At 29.3% G+C, this 13629-nt stretch overlaps 1 pseudogene; it reads right to left on the reverse strand.

Annotated features, from left to right (window-relative positions):
• LOC115120855 (solute carrier family 15 member 1-like) overlaps positions 1-13629 on the reverse strand; it is an 84698-nt pseudogene that overhangs the window by 16563 nt on the left and 54506 nt on the right.

Raw genomic sequence — 13629 nt, forward strand, 5'->3', positions numbered from 1 at the left:
ATCAATAAGGCCAGAGGAGGTTTGGTATATTTAATCAATAAGGACAGAGGAGGTCTGGTATATTTAATCAATAAGGCCAGATGAGGTTTGGTATATTTAATCAATAAGGCCAGAGGAGGTCTGGTATATTTAATCAATCAGATAGTATATATTTAGTTAGTAGAGGAGGTTGGTATAGTTAGTCATATAAGTTAGAGGAGGTATATATTTTAATCATAGTTAGAGGAGGTCTGGTATAGTTAATAATAAGGCCAGAGTTGGTATATTTAATCATAGTTAGTAGGTTTGGTTATTTAATCAATAGTTAGTATAGGTCTGGTTAGTATATTTTATATAGTTAGTATATGGTTAATCAATAAGTTAGTATATGGTTTATTTAATCAATAAGGCCAGATAGGTTTATATAGTTAGTATATTTAATCAATAAGGTTTATATAGTTAGTATATTTAATCAATAAGGCCAGATAGGTTTGTATATTTAATCAATATATAGTTAGTATATTTAATCAATAAGTATATGAGTTTATATAGTTAATCAATATATAGAGGAGGTCTGGTATATTTAATCAATAAGGCCAGATGAGGTTTGGTATATTTAATCAATAAGTTATATTTAATCAATCAGTTATATTAGTATATGGGTTGTATAGTTAGTATATATAGTTAGTATATGGTTTATATAGTTAGTATATATAGTTATGGTATATAGTTAGTTATATAGTTAGTATATGGTATATATAGTTAGTATATAGGTTTATATAGTTAGTATATATATATAGTTAGTATATGGTTTATATAGTTAGTATATATTTAGTATATGGTTAGTATATAGTTAGTATATATAGTTAGTATATGGTTTATATAGTTAGTATATGGTTTATATATATAGTTAGTATATGGTTTATATAGTTAGTTTATATAGTTAGTATATGGTTTATATAGTTAGTATATATATATAGTAGTTAGTATATATATAGTTAGTTTATATAGTTAGTATATGGTATATATAGTTAGTATATGGTTTATATAGTTAGTATATATAGTTAGTATATGGTTTATATAGTTAGTATATATATAGTTAGTATATATAGTTAGTATATATAGTTAGTATATGGTTTATATAGTTAGTATATATAGTTAGTATATGGTTTATATAGTTAGTATATGGTTTATATAGTTAGTATATATAGTTAGTATATGGTTTATATAGTTAGTATATATAGTTAGTATATGGTTTATATAGTTAGTATATATAGTTAGTATATGGTTTATATAGTTAGTATATAGTTAGTTTAGTATATGTTAGTTTATATAGTTAGTATATGGTTTATATAGTTAGTATATATAGTTAGTATATGTTAGTTTATATAGTTAGTATATATAGTTTATATATAGTTAGTATATATAGTTAGTATATGGTTTATATAGTTAGTTATGGTTTATATAGTTAGTATATGGTTTATATAGTTTATATGGTTTAGTTAGTATATATAGTTTATATAGTTAGTATATATAGTTAGTATATGGTTTATATAGTTAGTATATATAGTTAGTATATATAGTTAGTATATGGTTTATATAGTTAGTATATGGTTTATATAGTTAGTATATGGTTTATATAGTTAGTATATATAGTTAGTATATGGTTTATATAGTTAGTATATATAGTTAGTATATGGTTTATATAGTTAGTTAGTTATATATGGTTTATATAGTTAGTATATATAGTTAGTATATATAGTTAGTATATAGTTTATATATAGTTAGTATATATAGTTAGTATATGGTTTATATAGTTAGTATATATAGTTAGTATATGGTTTATATAGTTAGTATATATAGTTAGTATATGGTTTATATAGTTAGTATATGGTTTATATAGTTAGTATATATAGTTAGTATATGGTTTATATAGTTAGTATATATAGTTAGTATATGGTTTATATAGTTAGTATATATAGTTAGTATATATAGTTAGTATATATAGTTAGTATATGGTTAGTTTATATAGTTAGTATATATAGTTAGTATATATAGTTAGTATATGTTAGTATATATATAGTTAGTATATATTAGTTAGTATATGGTTTATATAGTTAGTATATATAGTTAGTATATAGTTAGTTTTATATAGTTAGTATATATAGTTAGTATATGGTTTATATAGTTAGTATATATAGTTAGTATATGGTTTATATAGTTAGTATATATAGTTAGTATATGGTTTATATAGTTAGTATATATAGTTAGTATATGGTTTATATAGTTAGTATATGGTTTATATAGTTAGTATATGGTTTATATAGTTAGTATATATAGTTAGTATATGGTTTATATAGTTAGTATATATAGTTAGTATATGGTTTATATAGTTAGTATATATATGGTTTATATATATATATATAGTATATGGTTTATATAGTTAGTATATATATAGTTAGTATATGGTTTATATAGTTAGTATATATAGTTAGTATATGGTTTATATAGTTAGTATATATTTATATAGTTAGTATATGGTTTATATAGTAGTTAGTATATGGTTTATATAGTTAGTATATATAGTTAGTATATGGTTTATATAAGTTAGTATATATAGTTAGTATATAGTTAGTATATGGTTTATATAGTTAGTATATATAGTTAGTATATAGTTAGTTAGTATATGGTTTATATAGTTAGTATATGGTTTATATAGTTAGTATATATAGTTAGTATATGGTTTATATAGTTAGTATATATAGTTAGTTTATATAGTTAGTATATAGTTAGTATATATAGTTAGTATATATAGTTATATATGGTTTATATAGTTAGTATATATAGTTAGTTATATAGTTAGTATATATAGTTAGTATATATAGTATATGTTATATAGTTATATAGTTAGTATATGGTTTATATAGTTAGTATATATAGTTAGTTATATAGTATATATATAGTTAGTATATATTTAGTTATATATGGTTTATATATGTTAGTTAGTTAGTATATAGTTAGTATATGGTTTATATAGTTAGTATATATAGTTAGTATATGTTAGTTTATATAGTTAGTATATAGTTAGTATATATAGTTAGTATATGGTTTATATAGTTAGTATATATAGTTAGTATATGGTTTATATAGTTAGTATATATAGTTAGTTTATATATATTAGTATATGGTTTATATAGTTAGTATATATAGTTAGTATATGGTTTATATAGTTAGTATATATAGTTAGTATATGGTTTATATAGTTAGTATATATAGTTAGTATATATAGTTTATATAGTTAGTTATATAGTTAGTATATGGTTTATATAGTTAGTATATGGTTTATATAGTTAGTATATAGTTAGTTATGGTTTATATAGTTAGTATATATATAGTTAGTATATGGTTTATATAGTTAGTATATATAGTTAGTATATGGTTTATAGTTAGTTAGTTATATATGGTTTATATAGTTAGTATATGGTTTATATAGTTAGTATATATATAGTTAGTATATATAGTTAGTATATGGTTTATATAGTTAGTATATATAGTTAGTATATATAGTTAGTATATGGTTTATATAGTTAGTATATATAGTTAGTATATGGTTTATATAGTTAGTATATATAGTTAGTATATGGTTTATATAGTTAGTATATATAGTTAGTATATGGTTTATATAGTTAGTATATATAGTTAGTATATGGTTTATATAGTTAGTATATGGTTTATATAGTTAGTATATATATATAGTTAGTATATGGTTTATATAGTTAGTATATATAGTTAGTATATATAGTTAGTATATGGTTTATATAGTTAGTATATATAGTTAGTATATGGTTTATATAGTTAGTATATGGTTTATATAGTTAGTATATGGTTTATATAGTTAGTATATGGTTTATATAGTTAGTATATGGTTTATATAGTTAGTATATGGTTTATATAGTTAGTATATGGTTTATATAGTTAGTATATATAGTTAGTATATGGTTTATATAGTTAGTATATGGTTTATAGTTAGTATATGGTTTATATAGTTAGTATATATAGTTATAGTTATATATGGTTTATATAGTTAGTATATGGTTTATATAGTTAGTATATGGTTTATATAGTTAGTAGTATATAGTTAGTATATGGTTTATATAGTTAGTATATATAGTAGTATATATAGTTAGTATAGTATAGTTAGTATATATAGTTAGTATATATAGTTAGTATATGGTTTATATAGTTAGTATATGGTTTATATAGTTAGTATATATAGTTAGTATATGGTTTATATAGTTAGTATATGGTTTATATAGTTAGTATATATAGTTAGTATATGGTTTATATAGTTAGTATATATAGTTAGTATATGGTTTATATAGTTAGTATATATAGTTAGTATATATAGTTAGTATATATAGTTAGTATATGGTTTATATAGTTAGTATATATAGTTAGTATATGGTTTATATAGTTAGTATATATAGTTAGTATATATAGTTAGTATATAGTTAGGTTAGTTTATATAGTTAGTTTATATAGTTAGTTATGGTATATAGTTAGTTTATATAGTTAGTATATGGTTTATATAGTTAGTATATATAGTTAGTATATATAGTTTATATAGTTATATATGGTTTATATAGTTAGTATATATAGTTAGTATATGGTTTATATAGTTAGTAGTTATATAGTTTATATATGGTTTATATAGTTAGTATATATAGTTAGTATATGGTTTATATAGTTAGTATATATAGTTAGTATATATAGTTAGTTATAGTTAGTATATAGTTAGTATAGTTAGGTTTATATAGTTAGTATATGGTTTATATAGTTAGTATATGGTTTATATAGTTAGTATATATAGTTAGTATATGGTTTATATAGTTAGTATATGGTTTATATAGTTAGTATATATAGTTAGTATATGGTTTATATAGTTAGTATATATAGTTAGTATATGGTTTATATAGTTAGTATATGGTTTATATAGTTAGTATATATAGTTAGTATATATAGTTAGTATATATAGTTTATATAGTTAGTATTTATATAGTTAGTATATGGTTAGTATATAGTTAGTATATATATAGTTAGTATATATAGTTAGTATATATAGTTAGTATATATATTAGTTATATAGTTAGTATATATAGTTAGTATATGGTTTATATAGTTAGTATATAGTTATATAGTTAGTATATATAGTTAGTTAGTATGGTTTATATAGTTAGTATATATAGTTAGTATATGGTTTATATAGTTAGTATATGGTTTATATAGTTAGTATATGGTTTATATAGTTAGTATATATAGTTAGTATATATAGTTAGTATATGGTTTATATAGTTAGTATATAGTTAGTATATATAGTTAGTATATGGTTTATATAGTTAGTATATGGTTTATATAGTTAGTATATATAGTTAGTATATATAGTTAGTATATGGTTTATATAGTTAGTATATATAGTTAGTATATGGTTTATATAGTTAGTATATATAGTTTATATAGTTAGTATATAGTTAGTATATATATAGTTATATATTAGTTATATAGTTAGTATATGGTTTATATAGTTAGTATATGGTTTATATAGTTAGTATATATAGTTTATATAGTTAGTATATGGTTTATATAGTTAGTATATATAGTTAGTATATGGTTTATATAGTTAGTATATATAGTTAGTATATATAGTTAGTATATATAGTTAGTATATGGTTTATATAGTTAGTATATGGTTTATATAGTTAGTATATATAGTTAGTATATGGTTTATATAGTTAGTATATATAGTTAGTATATGGTTTATATATAGTTAGTATATAGTTAGTTTATATAGTTAGTTTATATTAGTATAGTTAGTATTTATATAGTTAGTATATGGTTTATATAGTTAGTATATGGTTTATATAGTTAGTATATATAGTTAGTATATGGTTTATATAGTTAGTATATATAGTTAGTATATGGTTTATATAGTTAGTATATATAGTTAGTATATGGTTTATATAGTTAGTATATATAGTTATATATAGTTTAGTATATATAGTTAGTATATATAGTTAGTATATGGTTTATATAGTTAGTATATGGTTTATATAGTTAGTATATGGTTTATATAGTTAGTATATATAACTAGTATATATAGTTAGTATATGGTTTATATAGTTAGTATATATAGTTAGTATATGGTTTATATAGTTAGTATATATAGTTAGTATATGGTTTATATAGTTAGTATATGGTTTATATAGTTAGTATATATAGTTAGTATATATAGTTAGTATATGGTTTATATAGTTAGTATATGGTTTATATAGTTAGTATATGGTTTATATAGTTAGTATATATAGTTAGTATATATAGTTAGTATATGGTTTATATAGTTAGTATATATAGTTAGTATATGGTTTATATAGTTAGTATATGGTTTATATAGTTAGTATATATAGTTAGTATATATAGTTAGTATATGGTTTATATAGTTAGTATATATATAGTTAGTATATGGTTTATATATAGTTAGTATATGGTTTATATAGTTAGTATATATAGTTAGTATATATAGTTAGTATATGGTTTATATAGTTAGTATATGGTTTATATAGTTAGTATATGGTTTATATAGTTAGTATATATAGTTAGTATATATAGTTAGTATATATAGTTAGTATATGGTTTATATAGTTAGTATATATAGTTAGTATATGTATATAGTTAGTTATATAGTTAGTTAGTTTATATAGTTAGTATATGGTTTATATAGTTAGTATATATAGTAGTATATGGTTTATATAGTTAGTATATAGTTTATATAGTTAGTATATGGTTTATATAGTTAGTATATATAGTTAGTATATGGTTTATATAGTTAGTATATGGTTTATATAGTTAGTATATATGGTTAGTATATATAGTTAGTATATATATAGTTAGTATATGGTTTATATAGTTAGTATATGGTTTATATAGTTAGTATATGGTTTATATAGTTAGTATATATAGTTAGTTTATATAGTTAGTATATGGTTTATATAGTTAGTATATATATAGTTAGTATATATAGTTAGGTTTATATAGGTTTATATAGTTAGTATATATAGTTAGTATATATAGTTAGTATATGGTTTATATAGTTAGTATATGGTTTATATAGTTAGTATATATAGTTAGTATATGGTTTATATAGTTAGTATATATAGTTAGTATATATAGTTAGTATATGGTTTATATAGTTAGTATATGGTTTATATAGTTAGTATATATAGTTAGTATATATAGTTAGTATATGGTTTATATAGTTAGTATATGGTTTATATAGTTAGTATATGGTTTATATAGTTAGTATATATAGTTAGTATATATAGTTAGTATATATAGTTAGTATATGGTTTATATAGTTAGTATATATAGTTAGTATATGGTTTATATAGTTAGTATATATAGTTAGTATATGGTTTATATAGTTAGTATATATAGTTAGTATATATAGTTAGTATATGGTTTATATAGTTAGTATATATAGTTAGTATATATAGTTAGTATATGGTTTATATAGTTAGTATATGGTTTATATAGTTAGTATATATAGTTAGTATATATAGTTAGTATATGGTTTATATATAGTTAGTATATGGTTTATATAGTTAGTATATGGTTTATATAGTTAGTATATATAGTTAGTATATGGTTTATATAGTTAGTATATATAGTTAGTATATGGTTTATATAGTTAGTATATATAGTTAGTTTATATAGTTAATATATATAGTTAGTATATGGTTTATATAGTTAGTATATGGTTTATATAGTTAGTATATATAGTTAGTATATATAGTTAGTATATGGTTTATATAGTTAGTATATATAGTTAGTATATGGTTTATATAGTTAGTATATGGTTTATATAGTTAGTATATGGTTTATATAGTTAGTATATATAGTTAGTATATATAGTTAGTATATGGTTTATATAGTTAGTATATGGTTTATATAGTTAGTATATATAGTTAGTATATGGTTTATATAGTTAGTATATGGTGTTAGTAGTTGGTTTATATAGTTAGTATATATAGTTAGTATATATAGTTAGTATATATAGTTAGTATATATAGTTAGTATATGTCCCTGTTTATATAGTTAGTATATGTCCCTGGGTTTATATAGTTAGTATATGGTTTATATAGTTAGTATATGGTTTATATAGTTAGTATATATAGTTAGTATATATAGTTAGTATATATAGTTAGTAAACAGTGTTATGGTTTATATAGTTAGTATATATTATATAGTATATGGTTTATATATGTTAGTATATATAGTTAGTATATGTCCCTTTATATAGTTAGTATATATAGTTAGTATATATAGTTAGTATATGGTTTATATAGTTAGTATATGGTTTATATAGTTAGTATATATAGTTAGCATATGGTTAATAGAGTTAGTATATGGTTTATAGAGTTAGTATAGTTGAAGTTGTTAGCATATAAAGATAGGGGAAGTGGCTCACCTGCATCTGATCTGGCTGCACCATGAGAATTCCCTGCGGAGGAGAAACAGCAGTTAGTTACGCATGTCCCTGGGTGTCTTTAATTCAGGTAAACATGTCCCTGGGTGTCTTTAATTCAGGTGAACATGTCCTTGGGTGTCTTTAATTCAGGTAAACATGTCCCTGGGTGTCTTTAATTCAGGTGAACATGTCCCTGGGTGTCTTTAATTCAGGTGAACATGTCCCTGGGTGTCATTAATTCAGGTAAACATGTCCCTGGGTGTCTTTAATTCAGGTAAACATGTCCCTGGGTGTCTTTAATTCAGGTGAACATGTCCCTGGGTGTCTTTAATTCAGGTAAACATGTCCCTGGGTGTCATTAATTCAGGTGAACATGTCCCTGGGTGTCATTAATTCAGGTAAACATGTCCCTGGGTGTCTTTAATTCAGGTGAACATGTCCCTGGGTGTCTTTAATTCAGGTAAACATGTCCCTGGGTGTCTTTAATTCAGGTGAACATGTCCTTGGGTGTCTTTAATTCAGGTGAACATGTCCCTGGGTGTCTTTAATTCAGGTGAACATGTCCCTGGGTGTCTTTAATTCAGGTGAACATGTCCCTGGGTGTCTTTAATTCAGGTAAACATGTCCCTGGGTGTCTTTAATTCAGGTGAACATGTCCTTGGGTGTCTTTAATTCAGGTGAACATGTCCCTGGGTGTCTTTAATTCAGGTGAACATGTCCCTGGGTGTCTTTAATTCAGGTGAACATGTCCTTGGGTGTCTTTAATTCAGGTGAACATGTCCCTGGGTGTCTTTAATTCAGGTGAACATGTCCCTGGGTGTCTTTAATTCAGGTAAACATGTCCCTGGGTGTCATTAATTCAGGTAAACATGTCCCTGGGTGTCATTAATTCAGGTAAACATGTCCCTGGGTGTCATTAATTCAGGTAAACATGTCCCTGGGTGTCATTAATTCAGGTGAACATGTCCCTGGGTGTCATTAATTCAGGTAAACATGTCCCTGGGTGTCATTAATTCAGGTAAACATGTCCCTGGGTGTCATTAATTCAGGTGAACATGTACCTGGGTGTCATTTATTCAGGTGAACATGTCCCTGGGTGTCATTTATTCAGGTGAACATGTCCCTGGGTGTCATTAATTCAGGTGAACATGTCCCTGGGTGTCATTAATTCAGGTGAACATGTCCCTGGGTGTCATTAATTCAGGTGAACATGTCCTTGGGTGTCATTAATTCAGGTAAACATGTCATTGGGTGTCATTAATTCAGGTAAACATGTCTTTGGGTGTCATTAATTCAGGTGAACATGTCCCTGGGTGTCATTAATTCAGGTAAACATGTCCCTGGGTGTCATTAATTCAGGTAAACATGTCCTTGGGTGTCATTAATTCAGGTAAACATGTCCCTGGGTGTCATTAATTCAGGTGAACATGTCCCTGGGTGTCTTTAATTCAGGTGAACATGTCCCTGGGTGTCTTTAATTCAGGTGAACATGTCCTTGGGTGTCTTTAATTCAGGTAAACATGTCCCTGGGTGTCTTTAATTCAGGTGAACATGTCCCTGGGTGTCTTTAATTCAGGTGAACATGTCCCTGGGTGTCTTTAATTCAGGTGAACATGTCCCTGGGTGTCTTTAATTCAGGTGAACATGTCCCTGGGTGTCTTTAATTCAGGTAAACATGTCCCTGGGTGTCATTAATTCAGGTAAACATGTCCCTGGGTGTCATTAATTCAGGTAAACATGTCCCTGGGTGTCATTAATTCAGGTAAACATGTCCCTGGGTGTCATTAATTCAGGTGAACATGTCCCTGGGTGTCATTAATTCAGGTAAACATGTCCCTGGGTGTCATTAATTCAGGTAAACATGTCCCTGGGTGTCATTTATTCAGGTGAACATGTCCCTGGGTGTCATTAATTCAGGTAAACATGTCCCTGGGTGTCATTAATTCAGGTGAACATGTCCCTGGGTGTCATTAATTCAGGTGAACATGTCCTTGGGTGTCATTAATTCAGGTAAACATGTCCTTGGGTGTCATTAATTCAGGTAAACATGTCTTTGGGTGTCATTAATTCAGGTGAACATGTCCCTGGGTGTCATTAATTCAGGTAAACATGTCCCTGGGTGTCATTAATTCAGGTAAACATGTCCTTGGGTGTCATTAATTCAGGTAAACATGTCCCTGGGTGTCATTAATTCAGGTGAACATGTCCCTGGGTGTCATTAATTCAGTCTACTGTGTAACATGTCCCTGGGTGTCATTAATTCAGGTAAACATGTCCCTGGGTGTCATTTATTCAGGTGAACATGTCCTTGGGTGTCATTAATTCAGGTGAACATGTCCCTGGGTGTCATTAATTCAGGTGAACATGTTCCTGGGTGTCATTAATTCAGGTGAACATGTCCCTGGGTGTCATTAATTCAGGTGAACATGTCCCTGGGTGTCATTAATTCAGGTGAACATGTCCCTGGGTGTCATTAATTCAGGTGAACATGTCCCTGGGTGTCATTAATTCAGGTGAACATGTCCTTGGGTGTCATTAATTCAGGTAAACATGTCTTTGGGTGTCATTAATTCAGGTAAACATGTCCTTGGGTGTCATTAATTCAGGTAAACATGTCCCTGGGTGTCATTAATTCAGGTTAACATGTCCTTGGGTGTCTTTAATTCAGGTAAACATGTCTTTGGGTGTCTTTAATATTGAATTCAAATATCATTTGATCAATAGTAATAACCCTTATATCATTGTTGTTTCTGAGGGTTGAATTACACGTACAAAGTTTCCGTCCATGGTGGTGGCCTGGAGGGTCCATCTGGAGCCCTGGGGAGGAGACACAGGAGTTTAGGAGGATCTCAACCGCCTTAAAATACTGTCAGTCTACTGCCAAGGTGTAGTCTGTGGTTCTATGGCACAGCTCAGTCTACTGCCAAGGTGTAGTCTGTGGTTCTATGGCACAGCTCAGTCTACTGCCAAGGTGTAGTCTGTGGTTCTATGGCACAGCTCAGTCTACTGCCAAGGTGTAGTCTGTGGTTCTATGGCACAGCTCAGTCTACTGCCAAGGTGTAGTCTGTGGTTCTATGGCACAGCTCAGTCTACTGCCAAGGTGTAGTCTGTGGTTCTATGGCACAGCTCAGTCTACTGCCAAGGTGTAGTCTGTGGTTCTATGGCACAGCTCAGTCTACTGCCAAGGTGTAGTCTGTGGTTCTATGGCACAGCTCAGTCTACTGCCAAGGTGTAGTCTGTGGTTCTATGGCACAGCTCAGTCTACTGCCAAGGTGTAGTCTGTGGTTCTATGGCACAGCTCAGTCTACTGCCAAGGTGTAGTCTGTGGTTCTATGGCACAGCTCAGTCTACTGCCAAGGTGTAGTCTGTGGTTCTATGGCACAGCTCAGTCTACTGCCAAGGTGTAGTCTGTGGTTCTATGGCACAGCTCAGTCTACTGCCAAGGTGTAGTCTGTGGTTCTATGGCACAGCTCAGTCTACTGCCAAGGTGTAGTCTGTGGTTCTATGGCACAGCTCAGTCTACTGCCAAGGTGTAGTCTGTGGTTCTATGGCACAGCTCAGTCTACTGCCAAGGTGTAGTCTGTGGTTCTATGGCACAGCTCAGTCTACTGCCAAGGTGTAGTCTGTGGTTCTATGGCACAGCTCAGTCTACTGCCAAGGTGTAGTCTGTGGTTCTATGGCACAGCTCAGTCTACTGCCAAGGTGTAGTCTGTGGTTCTATGGCACAGCTCAGTCTACTGCCAAGGTGTAGTCTGTGGTTCTATGGCACAGCTCAGTCTACTGCCAAGGTGTAGTCTGTGGTTCTATGGCACAGCTCAGTCTACTGCCAAGGTGTAGTCTGTGGTTCTATGGCACAGCTCAGTCTACTGCCAAGGTGTAGTCTGTGGTTCTATGGCACAGCTCAGTCTACTGCCAAGGTGTAGTCTGTGGTTCTATGGCACAGCTCAGTCTACTGCCAAGGTGTAGTCTGTGGTTCTATGGCACAGCTCAGTCTACTGCCAAGGTGTAGTCTGTGGTTCTATGGCACAGCTCAGTCTACTGCCAAGGTGTAGTCTGTGGTTCTATGGCACAGCTCAGTCTACTGCCAAGGTGTAGTCTGTGGTTCTATGGCACAGCTCAGTCTACTGCCAAGGTGTAGTCTGTGGTTCTATGGCACAGCTCAGTCTACTGCCAAGGTGTAGTCTGTGGTTCTATGGCACAGCTCAGTCTACTGCCAAGGTGTAGTCTGTGGTTCTATGGCACAGCTCAGTCTACTGCCAAGGTGTAGTCTGTGGTTCTATGGCACAGCTCAGTCTACTGCCAAGGTGTAGTCTGTGGTTCTATGGCACAGCTCAGTCTACTGCCAAGGTGTAGTCTGTGGTTCTATGGCACAGCTCAGTCTACTGCCAAGGTGTAGTCTGTGGTTCTATGGCACAGCTCAGTCTACTGCCAAGGTGTAGTCTGTGGTTCTACGGCACAGCTCAGTCTACTGCCAAGGTGTAGTCTGTGGTTCTATGGCACAGCTCAGTCTACTGCCAAGGTGTAGTCTGTGGTTCTATGGCACAGCTCAGTCTACTGCCAAGGTGTAGTCTGTGGTTCTATGGCACAGCTCAGTCTACTGCCAAGGTGTAGTCTGTGGTTCTATGGCACAGCTCAGTCTACTGCCAAGGTGTAGTCTGTGGTTCTATGGCACAGCTCAGTCTACTGCCAAGGTGTAGTCTGTGGTTCTATGGCACAGCTCAGTCTACTGCCAAGGTGTAGTCTGTGGTTCTATGGCACAGCTCAGTCTACTGCCAAGGTGTAGTCTGTGGTTCTATGGCACAGCTCAGTCTACTGCCAAGGTGTAGTCTGTGGTTCTATGGCACAGCTCAGTCTACTGCCAAGGTGTAGTCTGTGGTTCTATGGCACAGCTCAGTCTACTGCCAAGGTGTAGTCTGTGGTTCTATGGCACAGCTCAGTCTACTGCCAAGGTGTAGTCTGTGGTTCTATGGCACAGCTCAGTCTACTGCCAAGGTGTAGTCTGTGGTTCTATGGCACAGCTCAGTCTACTGCCAAGGTGTAGTCTGTGGTTCTATGGCACAGCTCAGTCTACTGCCAAGGTGTAGTCTGTGGTTCTATGGCACAGCTCAGTCTACTGCCAAGGTGTAGTC

Source organism: Oncorhynchus nerka, unplaced genomic scaffold (assembly GCF_034236695.1).
Source record: "Oncorhynchus nerka isolate Pitt River unplaced genomic scaffold, Oner_Uvic_2.0 unplaced_scaffold_1348, whole genome shotgun sequence".
In the NCBI taxonomy this organism is placed as follows: domain Eukaryota; kingdom Metazoa; phylum Chordata; class Actinopteri; order Salmoniformes; family Salmonidae; genus Oncorhynchus; species Oncorhynchus nerka.